The sequence below is a fragment of the Equus quagga genome, chromosome 21 (genome assembly GCF_021613505.1).
Source record: "Equus quagga isolate Etosha38 chromosome 21, UCLA_HA_Equagga_1.0, whole genome shotgun sequence".
NCBI classification, from domain to species: Eukaryota; Metazoa; Chordata; class Mammalia; order Perissodactyla; family Equidae; genus Equus; species Equus quagga.
Genome location: NC_060287.1, coordinates 38,211,479 through 38,224,187, shown reverse-complemented (window position 1 = coordinate 38,224,187; position 12,709 = coordinate 38,211,479). Strand labels below are relative to the sequence as shown.

At 59.4% G+C, this 12,709-nt stretch overlaps 1 long non-coding RNA gene across 1 annotated transcript; it reads right to left on the bottom strand.

The window, feature by feature from the left end:
- Positions 1-4,037: 4,037 nt before the first annotated feature.
- On the bottom strand, positions 4,038-5,727 carry LOC124231291 (uncharacterized). Its single transcript, XR_006886482.1, has 3 exons — positions 5,500-5,727; positions 4,954-5,139; positions 4,038-4,439 (listed from the first exon to the last, which is right to left on the bottom strand). It is a non-coding gene; the product is annotated as an uncharacterized LOC124231291 (long non-coding RNA).
- Between the last annotated feature and the right edge of the window lie 6,982 nt (positions 5,728-12,709).

The following is a 12,709-nucleotide window of genomic DNA, read 5'->3' as shown; positions in this document are numbered from 1 at the left end:
GGTTTGGCAGAAGGGGACTCGTTAAGGAGTGTAGACAGCACTCAGGATCCCCGGAGGGCCTGAGAGACAGAATCGGCTGAGTCCTGGGCTCCCACCGTGGCCTGGGCTGCTGAGAGTAGGGCCTGGGTTCTAGACACGGCTAGCGAACATCAAGGATGAAGAGGAACTCTTGGAAGCCGCCAGGCAGAAGAGGCGAGTTATTCTCAGTGGACTGACAGACGGAAGCAGCGCCCAGCAGGAGCAGAGGCGGGAGAAGGCAGCCGCGATATTGGAAGGCGTCTGTCGCTCCCACAAGGAGCCTGGGAGGGGGGTGTGATGAGAAGTTTCCTGGCTTACAGGGGGTGACAGAGGCGAGACCTCAGAACCGATGATGGAGAAAAGTGAGCGACGATGTGGGGTAGAGAAATCAGGGTGAGGCGAGGCGGCCGATTAAACTTCTCATTGCCTAGAAAAGGGCTGGGCTGGGTGGTAAAATGAGGGGCCAGCCCAGTTGCGTAGTAGTTAGGTTTGCTCACTCTGCTTCAGTGGCCCAGAGTTTGCAGGTTTGGATCCCGGGTGTGGACCTACACACCGCCCACCAAGCCATGCTGTGGTGGTGTCCCACACACAAAATAGAGGAAGACTGCAGATCTTCCTCTCAGGGACAATCTTCCTCAAGCAAAAAGACGAAGATTGGCAATGGATGTTAGCTCAGGGCCAATCTTCCTCACCAAAAAACAAAAAAAGGTAAAATGAAATTTCTAGGTCACAACATGAAGATGTTGACAATGTAGGAGATGTGGAGCAGCTGTGCCCCCACCTGCCTCCCGCCCCACTCCTCGGGCCGTGGCCTCAGCCTCCCTCTGCTCTTGACTGGGCTCTCTCGAGGACGCAGATGCCCGTCAACACTTTGTCCTGTGTCTGCACTCTGGGGAAGGTATGGCAGAGCTGTGAAGATGTTCGACAGGAGGCTGCCTGAGCACTACCTGCGGAGCCCGAGGCTTGGTCAGTCCAGGGTCACGCCTGCTGTGAGGAACGACCTCAAGGCTGGGACCCCGCGTGGACACTCAGGAGGCTGGCGGGTTGGCAGATCCTGTGGCTTCAGGGAGGTGTGACTGGGCTGGGACGGGAAGGCTGGGCGTGCCCGTGGGTGACACTGGCACTCGCCTATCCACCAGGCTGTGGGTCCCTGGCGTGCGGATGGTGGGTGGTGCCGACGTGCCAGTACGGGCCAGGACGGGTGTGTGGCTGCGTTCCCTGGGGGCAGGGTGAGGGGGCCCGGGAAGCAGAGTGATGTGTGGGATTCCTCCAGAAGCCCCACCTCTGCTCCCTCGGTGTGGAGCTGGCAGCTGGCCGGTCGGGGGTCTTGTCACGGGATCCTGCAGTGCCACAGCGGCCCAGGCCTGGGGCAGGGGCGCTCCCTCCGCAGGCCGGGGCCTGTCCGCGGTGCAGAGCGAGCACGGAGTGTCCTGAGCGGGGCCTCCCCAGCCCGAGGCTAGGCTTCTCCACTCCGTGGAGGCTGTGTCACCCTCCCCTAATCTGGGCTGGGACAGCGGCAGGCCGGACCCCAGAGACGTTCACCCACGTCTGAGGTCACACTGCTGGCCCTGCATGTTCACGCGTGGGCTGCCCCCCACAGTCTGCCTCTGGCCCTCATCCTCCGCTCAGGGCCCTGGGCTCTGCAGGTGATGGGCCACCAGAGCTCAACAGACGGCTGGTGGCTGACCCGGGCCAGGAGCCATCTCCCCTGTCCTCCCTTGTGGCCGAGGGCGAGGGAGGGACCTGTGGGGCTCGGTAGAGGTGGAGAGTGACTCAGAACCCAGGGGGGGCCTTGGACTCAGCCAGGGCTCCGGGCCTGGGGGGCTAAACCTGTGGCTGATGTCCCTCTGGCTGGAGAGAAAGGCCCTGACCACCGACCCCGGGTCAGTAGGATTCCTCGCTCGGGAAATGAGAGTGACATCAGAACTGGCGTGGGTCACAGCCCACGTGCTCGGCTCCGCCTGGCCGCAGGGGCATCACCAGGTGTGAGTGGTGACCATGACGGCCTGGAGCAGTGGACAGGGGCTGTCTCCCCGCTCAACGTCACTGGCCTGCCCTGTCCCGAGGACTCAACCCACAACCCACAACCCACTCCCGCCCAATCCAGGAGCCTCTCTGACCCCTCGCCAGGACACCATAGTCACCTCCCGAAACCCCGGAGGGTTTGTCCTTCTTCTTGTGCACCTCCTCCCCCTGCCCACCTTCACTTGCTCCCTGTGGACTCTCCCTGGACCACGGCGTGTGCCCCTGCCCATCTGTGTGGCGCCAGCCTCTCCTCTCCCCTCACCCGCTCAGCCCCTGCCCGCCCCCTGCAGCACCATCTCAGGAGAGTCGGCCGAGCATGTTCAGGCCCCTTTCACCCTGACTCCTCGAGAGGCAGGCGGTGGCCCCACAGGGGAAGGCTGTTGGTGCTGGAGCCCCCGGGCGAGAGGAGGCCCTGGTTTAGTCCTTTCTGTGGCGCAGTCTTGGTCAAATGCTTGCAGCCCCAGAATCAAGTGTCCCAGCTGGGAAGTGGGGCTGGCAGCACCTGCCCACCCGCCTCGCAGGCTGTGCTGGGCCATGGAGCCGCGCGCACAGATCCCCAGCCTGGAGCCTGCAGGCCACGAGAAGCTGCTCAGGGACTCCAGAGCCACTTGCGAAGGCGTCATGCTCCCACCTGGCCCCACTGCCCTCGGCAGCATCGCCCATTCCCGCCATCCAGACCCCCGCCCCCCAGTCTCCTAGCTGCCCATCCTCCGTGAAGCCCTGGGAGCCGAGAGCTGAGCCTCTCCCGTCGGTGCTGACACTGGGCTGTGTCCCAGCAGGCCCCTCCGCCAGTGCCCTCTGCCTTCTCTGGTCTGGGGCTGACGCTGACCAGTCCTGCCCTTCATGAAGGCGTCCTTCTTCGTGAAAGATGCCGACTCCAGAGGGAAGGTTGCGGAAGATTCTCTGCAGTGTCTACAACCCGCTGGCCCTGGGCGGGGCCCGGTTTTAGGTATGTCGCTGCCCAGACGGCCTTCCCCGCCCCTCTGGCTCTGGACAGAGGACCCACAAGCTCTCTAGGCCCCGCATGGCCCCATCCACACCTCGCTGCTCCCTCGCTGGGACTGGGGGCCTTGTCTCCCTGGGGGCTGTCAGTCTGCTTTGCCCCCACGCTTGGGACCGGTCCCTGACGCACCTGCCACCTGCAGGACAAGGCTGCCTGGAAACAGTGCAGGGTATTGGGCCCTGCGGGGGTGTGTGTGTGTGGGGGGAGGGTTCATCTTGTTGTCAGAGGCTGCTGGTGGCACAGGCAGCATTTGCATCCATCAGTCCTTCCAGAGATGAGGGGGCCGGGCAGAGGAGAAGGACATTCCCACAGTTGAGCACACCACGGGGGTGTGGCCCGGCGGTGGGAGGACCCACGTGTGTCACAGATGCACACCCAGCCCACGCGCACTTCCAGAGCAGCCACGTGGCTCTGTGGCGCACTGGCCCTAGAGCTCTGGCTGTGTCCACTGCCGCCCTCCCAAGGGCCGAGGGATGTCCTTAGATGCCGAGAGGAGAGGGTGCAATGTGGCCGATGTCCTGGGAATCCTTGTGCCTGCTGGTTTGTAGGTTCCAGGTTAAACAGCAGGACTGGAGGAGGTGGGGCTGCAGAAATAGTAGTCATAATAATAATAACAACAAGAACAGTAATAATAATAGACAATACAACCACAATAGACTGCGTGGTCCTGTGTGGACAAGGCTGCCTGCTCCCTCTGAGGGCGGGGACTCCTTCTTGCCCCCATCAGACCCCCCGTGGGGACACTCCAGACATTCCTGGGTAGGGAGCTGGTGGTTCAGGGTGTAGGATGGCAGCCTTTTTCTTAAGGGACAGGTGGTTTTACCCTCCCCTCGGGGCGTGACACGCGCAATCCCTCAAGACGCAGGTATGAAGGATATGCTCCCAGACTCAACCACAGCACGTGGGGCGATCAGATCCCACGTTGTCAGGCACGCCTGGGAATTCCACATACGAGGTTTCAAATGATTAAAACTCCACCGTCTATGCGCTCAAAGCTTTTCTTTTTAGAACCATTCCCCTTTGTGGGAATGTTAGGTTGAACCACGATGTTTTTAAGCGGGACCATTTTGGGGAGGGGCCCTTGTTGTGATGTTCGGGGACTTTTCTGTCCTTGTAGACTCATAAGCATGGTGAGGAGGCCAGGGGAGGCCCAAGAAGTGACACAGGGGATGGAGGAGGTGCGGGTGCCGGGGAGCGTTGGGGGCCCCCCCGAGCCCAGGATGGGTCCTCCCTGCTGGTGGGCATTTTCCTGCCGGTTCTCTGGGGTGAGGCCTGCGGATGGCTTTCTCCTCCAGCTTCCTATCAGCTCATCGGTCCATTTAGGTGATGACACTTCCTGGTTCAAATGAAGCCAGATCCCCACATATTTGGCCAGAGGGTTGCAGAAGACTTCCTATTTGGGGAATAAAAGAGGAGGCGGCCTCTGGAGGCTTCAGGAAGTGGAAAGCCCTGGCTTCCGGTGCAGCCGCCAGGGGACAAACAGGGCACACGGCCCCAGACGCAGCTGAGGGTGCACGTCAGAGCACAGCCTCCCCGGATGGAGGTGGTCAGCCAGGGCCCCCCAAGTGTAGACATCCTGGCCCCGCAGACCCTGTCAATAGGAAATGGGAGTGTCTGGGGCTGGTGCTTTTCTGGGGGACGGTGGGGAAGCCTGGCCGTGGCAAAGGGACCCCGCCCCCCGACCCCGACCACCCCAGATGTGTCCAGGGGTCCTGGCTCTGCAAGGCTGCTGGAGGCTCCTCTGCGGCCGGCCTTGGCCACAACCTCCTGTCTGACACCTCACTTCTCAGCCTCTCAGAGGCACCTGGGGTGCTGGGCCCTTGAACCCCCGGCCCCCCTCTGAAGCTGGCTCTTGGGGAAGACCCAACACCGGGGGTGCGTGTCCCGGGCCCCACCCGCTGCCTTACCGCGTGGTTGGGCCGACGTCATGCTCTGACGGGATCCTGGAGGCAGAACCAGGAAGAAGCCTCCAGTTGCATCCCCACCTCCAACACCCTCCCAGTCGCTGCTGCAAATTTCTGTAGCTGGGGCTTCTGCAGCATGACCCTGGGCCTTGGGCTGGTAGCACCCTCTCCTCCTTCTGTCCTGCTGGCCTGGGGCAGAAGTGACCCATTGTCGGCAGAGCTGGGAGCCTGCCCAGGTCCCTGGGCACTCAGCATCCGGTACACGCTGTCTCTGGCTACAGGAGCCAGACATGTGGGCTGGTTAGTGCCCTGGGAGCCCCTTGGCAGTGACTGATGGCAGTTGGAGGGGAAGCAGCCCAGCTTCCCCTCCTCCAGGCCAGGCAACCCTGAGGTATGTCTACAGTCACCTGAGGCCCCAGTGGGTGGGCCCTGTTCCCCAGGGGTGTACGGGCTCCTGCCCTCCCTGACTCCCCTCCTGGTGTGTCAGGGGTCCCGTCCCACATAAACTGTCCAGAATCCTGTCTCACCATCTGCTTCTGGGAGATCCACCTGAGCAAGCCTCCCACTCATGCTTCACCGTCCCCTGGTTGGCCTCTCAGCGGTCCCTTCTCCCCTGTCTCTCTTTCTGGGCCCCCGAAGCATCGTTGTCCAGTGCAGAAGGTGGGCCTGCCTTTTGGCCAAACCATTGCTTGCTCTCTGATCCTGGGATTGTGGGTGGGGGAGGAAGAAGAGCTGGAAAGGGGGTGCGTCTGGAGGTGCGAGCAGACTGGGCGCTCACTGCGCTGACCCGTCCGAGTAGTGGGGACCTGGGCCAGCCCCGGAGACAGCTGGTGCAGCCCCCAGGCCTGGACACAGGCACCCCCTTCGCCAGCTCCCCGGGACAACAGAGCCTGCTGGTTACAGAAAGTGCTCCCTACATAACCAGCGTGAAGATACACGAAAAGCCCCAGGCAGGCAGGTCAAAACAACCAGGGATGGGCGGGAGCTCCACGGACAAACACTGGGGAAGCCGTGAGCAATGGGCGGAAAGCCCTGGCCTGGCAGGAAAGGGACTCTGGGTGGGGCGGCCCTGGAGAGAAAGTGGTGGGACAGACAGACACGCAGGCCACCGCAGCTCCCAGCGCAGTTGGCCTGCGGACGGAGCCTCCAGGACACCGGCCCAGCCCCTGCTCCTCTCACCCGGCAGCCCGGGCCTCCCAGCTGCTGTCCTGGCTGACGCCGCGCGTGACCCTGGGTGACTTGCAGGAGGCCTCCCACCTGCCTTGGAAACGGGTCCGGAGTTCCCCTGGTCTATGCTGGCCCCTCCCTTCACACCTGGATTTAGGCCCCACCCTGGGAGAACTAGGATGATCTCATCCTGAGAGCCTTAACTTGATCGCACCTGCAAAGACCCTTTTTCCAAATAAGGTCACGTTCACAGGTTCTGGGAGTCAAGACGTGGACATATTTTTAGGGTCCACCATTCATCCCACTCCAGTTGGCACAGGGAGGCGCCCCCTGGACCTCCTGGCTCTATTGTGAGCACGGGGAGGCTCCTGGAGGCGTCCAGGCTTGTTGGGACGAGCACGGTTGGGACAGAGCTGGCCTCCCCGAGCTGGGCTGCCAGCTCGCAACCACGTCCCAAATACACACCCACCCCATCCCTGTGGGCTCCTTCCTGAGCCGGCTCACCTGGTTAGATCATCTCTACCCATCTCTCCCTCCCGCCCCACCCGGAGGCCACCTTGACTGCTACTCTCAGGAGGGTCTCGGTAGCGTTTCCCTCCCTGGGGTACAGAGCCTTACCCAGACCCCCGCCTTGTCCCCCACCTTCTCTGGAGGGAAGCTGAGCCCATGTCCCCTGGCCCTGGTGGCTCGGGTGGGCATGCAGGGGTACCGAGGCCGCTCTGAGTCGCAGAGGCAGTGAGGATGGGAAGGAACGGAGGGAGGGGGTTACGGGAGATGAGAGGGGGCCCAAGAGGCCCTCGGAGACCCTAGGGCCTTAATCCAGGCTGTACCGTTCCCACCCCCAGCATCAGCCTCTCCCAACATCCCCAGGCCCTTTCCAGCTGCCTACCGCCCACTCCCACGCAGGACCCTGACAGAAGAGCCTTCCAGCCCTTCTCTTCCCCTCGCCCCTTACAGGGACCCAAAGAGCAAGACCAGCCCCACGTTTAGTGGGGGAAACTGCGGCCCAAGGTGGGTGTTCTGTTTTATTCTCTGTTCCTCCGATGGGGGCTGCCCGGCCTTTGCTCCTCCTGTCTTCACCTGAACTGTGCTCCCTGGGGGGGGGGGGGGGGGGTAGCTGGGTGCTCCCTGGGCCCTCAGGCCCTCGCCTCTGTGGCTGTCCTGGGAAGGCAGATGCTTAAAAATAGCTCCATCTTCCTAAGCCACAGGCCTCTTTTTTGGGAAGCCGGGCCCCACCTTCCGGCTTCCTGGGACACAGCCTCCAGACACATGGAGATCGGGGCTTGTCCACCCTGGCCCAGCTGTCCGAGCTGGCCACACCCCAGCCTCAGCTGCTGCGTGTCCCTGGGAGGCCGTTTCCCCTCCTGTTGTCTCTCTGGGGATCCGGTGGGGCGTGCAGCACATGCTCCACGGCCTCATGCTGTCCCCTTTCAGAGCAGTATTTTTATCCAGGGAGGTGACCACGGGTCATCCAGCCCTGCTCACCAAGACGCCCTGGAGTAGCAGCCTCAGGGCTGGAGAGTGCCCAGGCCTGGCATCGGGTGTGCACCGACCCGCCCATGGGCGGGGACCCCCTCCCACGGACAGCAGCCTCTCAGCAACCTCTTCCTTCCATGGCCGGAAGGGAGTCTGGAAGATTTTATCCCAAGCAAGTGGCCAGACAAGGAATGTTCTCAGGGGACCCCAAAGTGACTCACAATGGAAAGTAGGGGTGCTCACAGGAGCTCTGGGGCTGGCTGAGCAGACTGGACCACTTGTGATTTCTAGCTCTGTGGGTGGGAACCCCCTTCTGTCTCCCACAGTGGAGGGATGGGGGACCCTGAGGTGCTGCTCCCCCAGCAGGGGAGTGAGGGGTAACCCACCTGGGTGATGGGGGAGCCCCCAAGACAGTGCGGACAGCAGACCCACTGGCCTCTAAATAGCACCTCCACCGGCCTCCGGGGTCCTGAGAGCCCCCCATGATCCTAGTCCTGGGATGGTGACTCGGATGTCATGCGTGGTCCCCTGATGGAAGTTCAGGGTTGAAGCTGCTCACTGCTCATCTCCTGGTGCTCTGGTCCCTGTTCCAGAACCTACCTGCCTTAAACCTCTTCCTCTCTTGAGAGCATGCCCGCTGACTCGCTGTGGAGGGGTTTTCTGACAAGCGCGTGCTGTTATCTTGAACCTTGGATAGGTGTGTTTGGACCACTCACATGTCATTGATACGACACTTTGCTCTTCGCTCTGTCTGTCCCCTCTGGTTTGGCTCCCTGTTCCTTTTTCCTGCTTTCATATTTCAATATTTTGTTGTAGTCCATTTTAACTTATCTATTGACTTTTTGGCTCTATCTCTTCATATTTTTTAAGTGGTTGCTTCTCGGTTATAATATACTAACCCTAACCTTTCACAGTCTACTGAGAGTTCATATTTCACAATTGCCAGGAAAACATAGAAGGCATATAACCACATAGACCCCTTTCTCTCCTCTCTTCTCTAAAGATCTTGTCCAGCTGTCTTCTGCCTCTGTGTTGTTTTCAAAAATGTTTTATTTGTTTTTAAAATGTTTTCCCTCATTTACTTTGCACCTGATTTCTTTTTAATTAATACACTTTTTTAGAGTAGATTTAGGTTCACAGAAAAATTGAGTGGAAAGTACAGAGAGATCCCATATACTGCCACTCTCTCCTGCTCAGGTTCCCTGTCCGCGTTGAGCTGCCTGAGCCTCCACTGTTGTGAGGCAGTGAGATGTAAGGGCTGACTCCTTCTTTGCCAGAACCAGAAGCCCACACTTCAATGTACACAGTCATTTTGACTGGTGTAGCTGGTACCATATTTTCGGGCCACTAAATTCAGTGGTGTAAAAATTCTAATTGTATTCTTCAGAAAATCAGTTTAACCTATATTTGAAACCCTCCATTCCTCCTGATGGCAAGAAATATAATCTTGGTCAAATCTGGGAAAACTATGCTATTCCTATCTTAAATCATTACTTTTCAGATTTTCCCTTCCCCTGTCTCACTGAGGAACAGCGATAGAGAGGGTGGGCAGTGGGTGACTCTGGTGTTTCTGGGTTGCCTGGAAATAGCTGTGGGAGGGGGCTGCCATGGCTCAACTCCCCACAACTGGCTGTGAGGCAACTCCGTGGACGGGGCTCCAGCTTCAAGGAGTTTGACCCCAGTTGCAAACAGCCCCGGTGATGGCAGGAACCATGGTGGCCCCCTCTGTGGGGTTTCTCTGTGGGGTTTCTCTGCCCCTCCCCCCTGGTGCCGTGGAGTATGGAGAACCGAGGGGTGGCAGGCGCTGCTCCTGGAGGGCAAACACGTGCAGCCATCCAGTCCTGCACACCTCTCATGGGCCGGGGGCTCAGGGCCTGCAGGCATCTTGCCGCTGACCTCTCCCTGTGGGTTTCATCCCCACTGTGGGATGGCTGTAGGGTTTGGCCAAGCCCATGGTTTGCCCTCAATCTGGGGGGCAGTGCTGTGGCAGAACCTGGTGGCCATCCCTGTGGCCTGCCTCTCCTAGGTTTGTGTGTGTTTTGATACAAATCCCACGGTGGTTAAGTCATTACTAAGCCCTCCTCCATTCCTGCCCGAGTCTTCCCAGACAACAGGAGCTCCGGGAAGATGGATCATGTCTACACGGCTTTGCGCACCGCCTGGCCCGTTGCCACGAACCCCTGGGAGCCTGTACCCAGACTAAGAAGGCTGATATCAAGGAATTTCTGGGAAATATTTATAATGCTGGGGGCCTGAATAACACTTCCCACTTAACGAGGTCCTTTTCCTCCACACCTCAGGGTACCAGAAGGGCCCGCTGCTCTTTTCTTCTTATTCAGGAGGAAACACGAGCATCGGATGGTGCAAATTCTTATGGCAGAACCAGCAAGGGCCTGAGTCCCACTGCAGGGCCCAGCCCGCTGGCCAGCGAGCCCTGAGCTTGTTCGAGTCACACATCTCTCTGAGAATCTGATGCAAGACAGAGGCTGTGTCCCCTAGAAACTGCACATCCTCACACCTCTCGTATGCAGTCGTGGGGTTCACAGGGTTCTGAACCCAGGCTGTATCAGTCAGGGTTCTCCAGAGAAACAGCCAGGAGGAGACGTGCCGAAAGAGATTTATAATAAGATATTAGCTCACGTGATCACGGAGGCCGAGAAGTGCCACAATCTGCCATCTGGAAGCTGGAGACCCAGGAAAAGACGGGTGGAGTGTGAAGGCCTGAGAGCTGGTGGTGCCGACTCTGTTTTGAGTCCGAAGGCCTGAAAGCCAGGAGCAGTGAGGACAGGAGGAGACCAATGTCCCAGCTCATGCGGTCAGGCAGGGGACAAGTTCATCCTTCTGCTGCCTTTTGGTTCAATTCAGGCTGTAGCGGATTGACTGAGGCCCACTCACCTGGGCAGGGTCCTCGGCTTTCCTCAATCCACCATTTCAAACGCTGACCTCTCCATAAACACCCTCCCAGACACACCCAGAAATAACGTTTAACCAGCTATCTGGGCGTCCTGTGGCCCAGTCAAGCTGACACATAAAATTAGCCATCACATAGGCCAATGTCGATGCCCCTGACTGCCCCAAGATGTCCCTACTCCTGCCAGGGTGTACCTGCCTGTCCCCTACCCCGCTGGGGCACGTCTGGTTGGCCACCTGGTGCAGGCGTCAGCTCTGAACGAGCAGCCCTGGTGAGTTCACACGGGACCGGCCTGTGAGTGTCTTGCTCTAGCCAGCTGATCTGTGGGAGCATGGAGGGTGTTCTTGTCATCGTGGACACTAAACAGATGTTGGGGGTAGTGATGGGGATTCAGAAGCTGAGCTCCAGACAGCGGTGAGAAGCAGACCCTGGGGTTTAACTTGGAAACACACAACCCACAGGGCTAAGTACCACTCTTCAGTGGGAGGAGGAAACAGACAGCGAGATGCTGAAAGAGCTACAGGAAGCGTCAGGCGGCACATCTGATGCTCATTTGCAGGGAGGTGGGGAGGGGGGGCCAGGTGAGTCTGCAAAGGAAGAGGTTCCGGTGTGGCCGTGGCCCAGGGGGACGTCACCAGAGGACAGTTCTGCTGCTCAAGGAGGGTGGGTGGCAGGTCTGGCTGAGCTGCGCCCGCTCCTTCCCTGACCAGCGGCCATGTTCTCGGGATGGGTGGCGAGGACGTGGCGTCCATGGGAAAACTCTGAGGCTGCTTTCCTCTTGGCGGAGCCAAGCTCGGAGGAACACCAACTGCCAGCACAATGGGAGGAAAACCTATTTCCTTTACTTTTCTTAGGGGAAAAATTAAAATTCTGAACAAACACATGACAGGGCTCTCTCAGTCTTGTCTCCTAGAATCCGTAAGTGACCGGTGTCATCGGGAAGATGTGGAGAGGAACACACACGACCTGGGTCTCTGACCGCAGGCACACTGCCTGGCCCGCACAGCCTCAGTTTCTTCATCTGTCAGTCGAAGGGGTTGGATGAGAACAGAACGTGAACCTGATGTGGCCGGGCGGCTGTTACTCCTGACGTCACTAGCCTGCAGCGTTTTGAATACTTATAAAAATTAATTGCCTACATTTAAAAAATGGAAATAGCACCTAAAAATCCGGCTTTGCTGAAAGTCAGTCTATGCCGGGATCAGGACCCACGTGGCTCCAGTTTGGAGGGGACATCTGTTCTCCAATTCTTCACTGGCCGTGCCACTGCACTGCCCCTTCTTGTGTGCATTCCTGCCCAGCCCCTGCAGGCGCCGACCTCCCACACCCCGTCCGCGTGTTTCCAGAGGCCCCTGAAGCCCCACTGCTCTCTACCCATGGTGACCTGTGATCCCAGACCGGGGACCAAGCCACCCTCAGCTGAAACAGGCCTGAAAAACCAGCCGTGACACACGGTCCTCGAGGAGCACAGCCACCGTGTGGTCAGGGTCATGGTGCCCACTCCGGCTGGGACGTAGTCACCGAGGGGTCGATGCTGCTGTGTGTTCAGGGCACCCCCAGAGCGAGTGCACAGGCATGGTGGGCCTCTCCCTTGGGTCTGGCCGCTTTCACACACTGTCCACTTGCAGGTGGGCCTGGCCACCCGGCAGCATCCCCGGGTTGCTTGATGGGGGCAGATCCCCAAACAGTGTCCTCTGAGCCAGCAGGCCTGACTGTTGACAGACCCCCTGGGTGGTCTGACCCTGGGCAGGTTTGGGACCACCAGGTACTCTGGGACCCCTCTTTGCTGGTGCCTTGGCATTCTGGGCTCATACCCCAGGACAGTAAGGGGGCCTGGCCCTTCCAATTTCATTGCCCTCCTTGGCTCCAAGCCTGCCTGGCCGCGAGTGCCAGGGTAGGGCTGCCTGTCACAGAGGCCACCTCATCGATGGAAGGGAGGAGCAGAGAACTCACCTGTGCACTCCAGGTCGGGTGGTCTGTGCAAATGCAACTCTCAGGGGAGGAGGGCTCTGTGCTCTTGCCATGCCCTGTTTGTGTGGGTCATGTTGACCAAAGTTTGTTTTGTCCAGGCCCTGAGAGGTCAAGAGTGTGACAGCTCATGTGCTGTTGAGTGGAGATGCTCCAGACACAGGTGCTAGCCTGTGAATGAGCCTGGGTGTGGTTTGAACACACTCATGCACACCTGAGCTTGGACACACAGGGTCA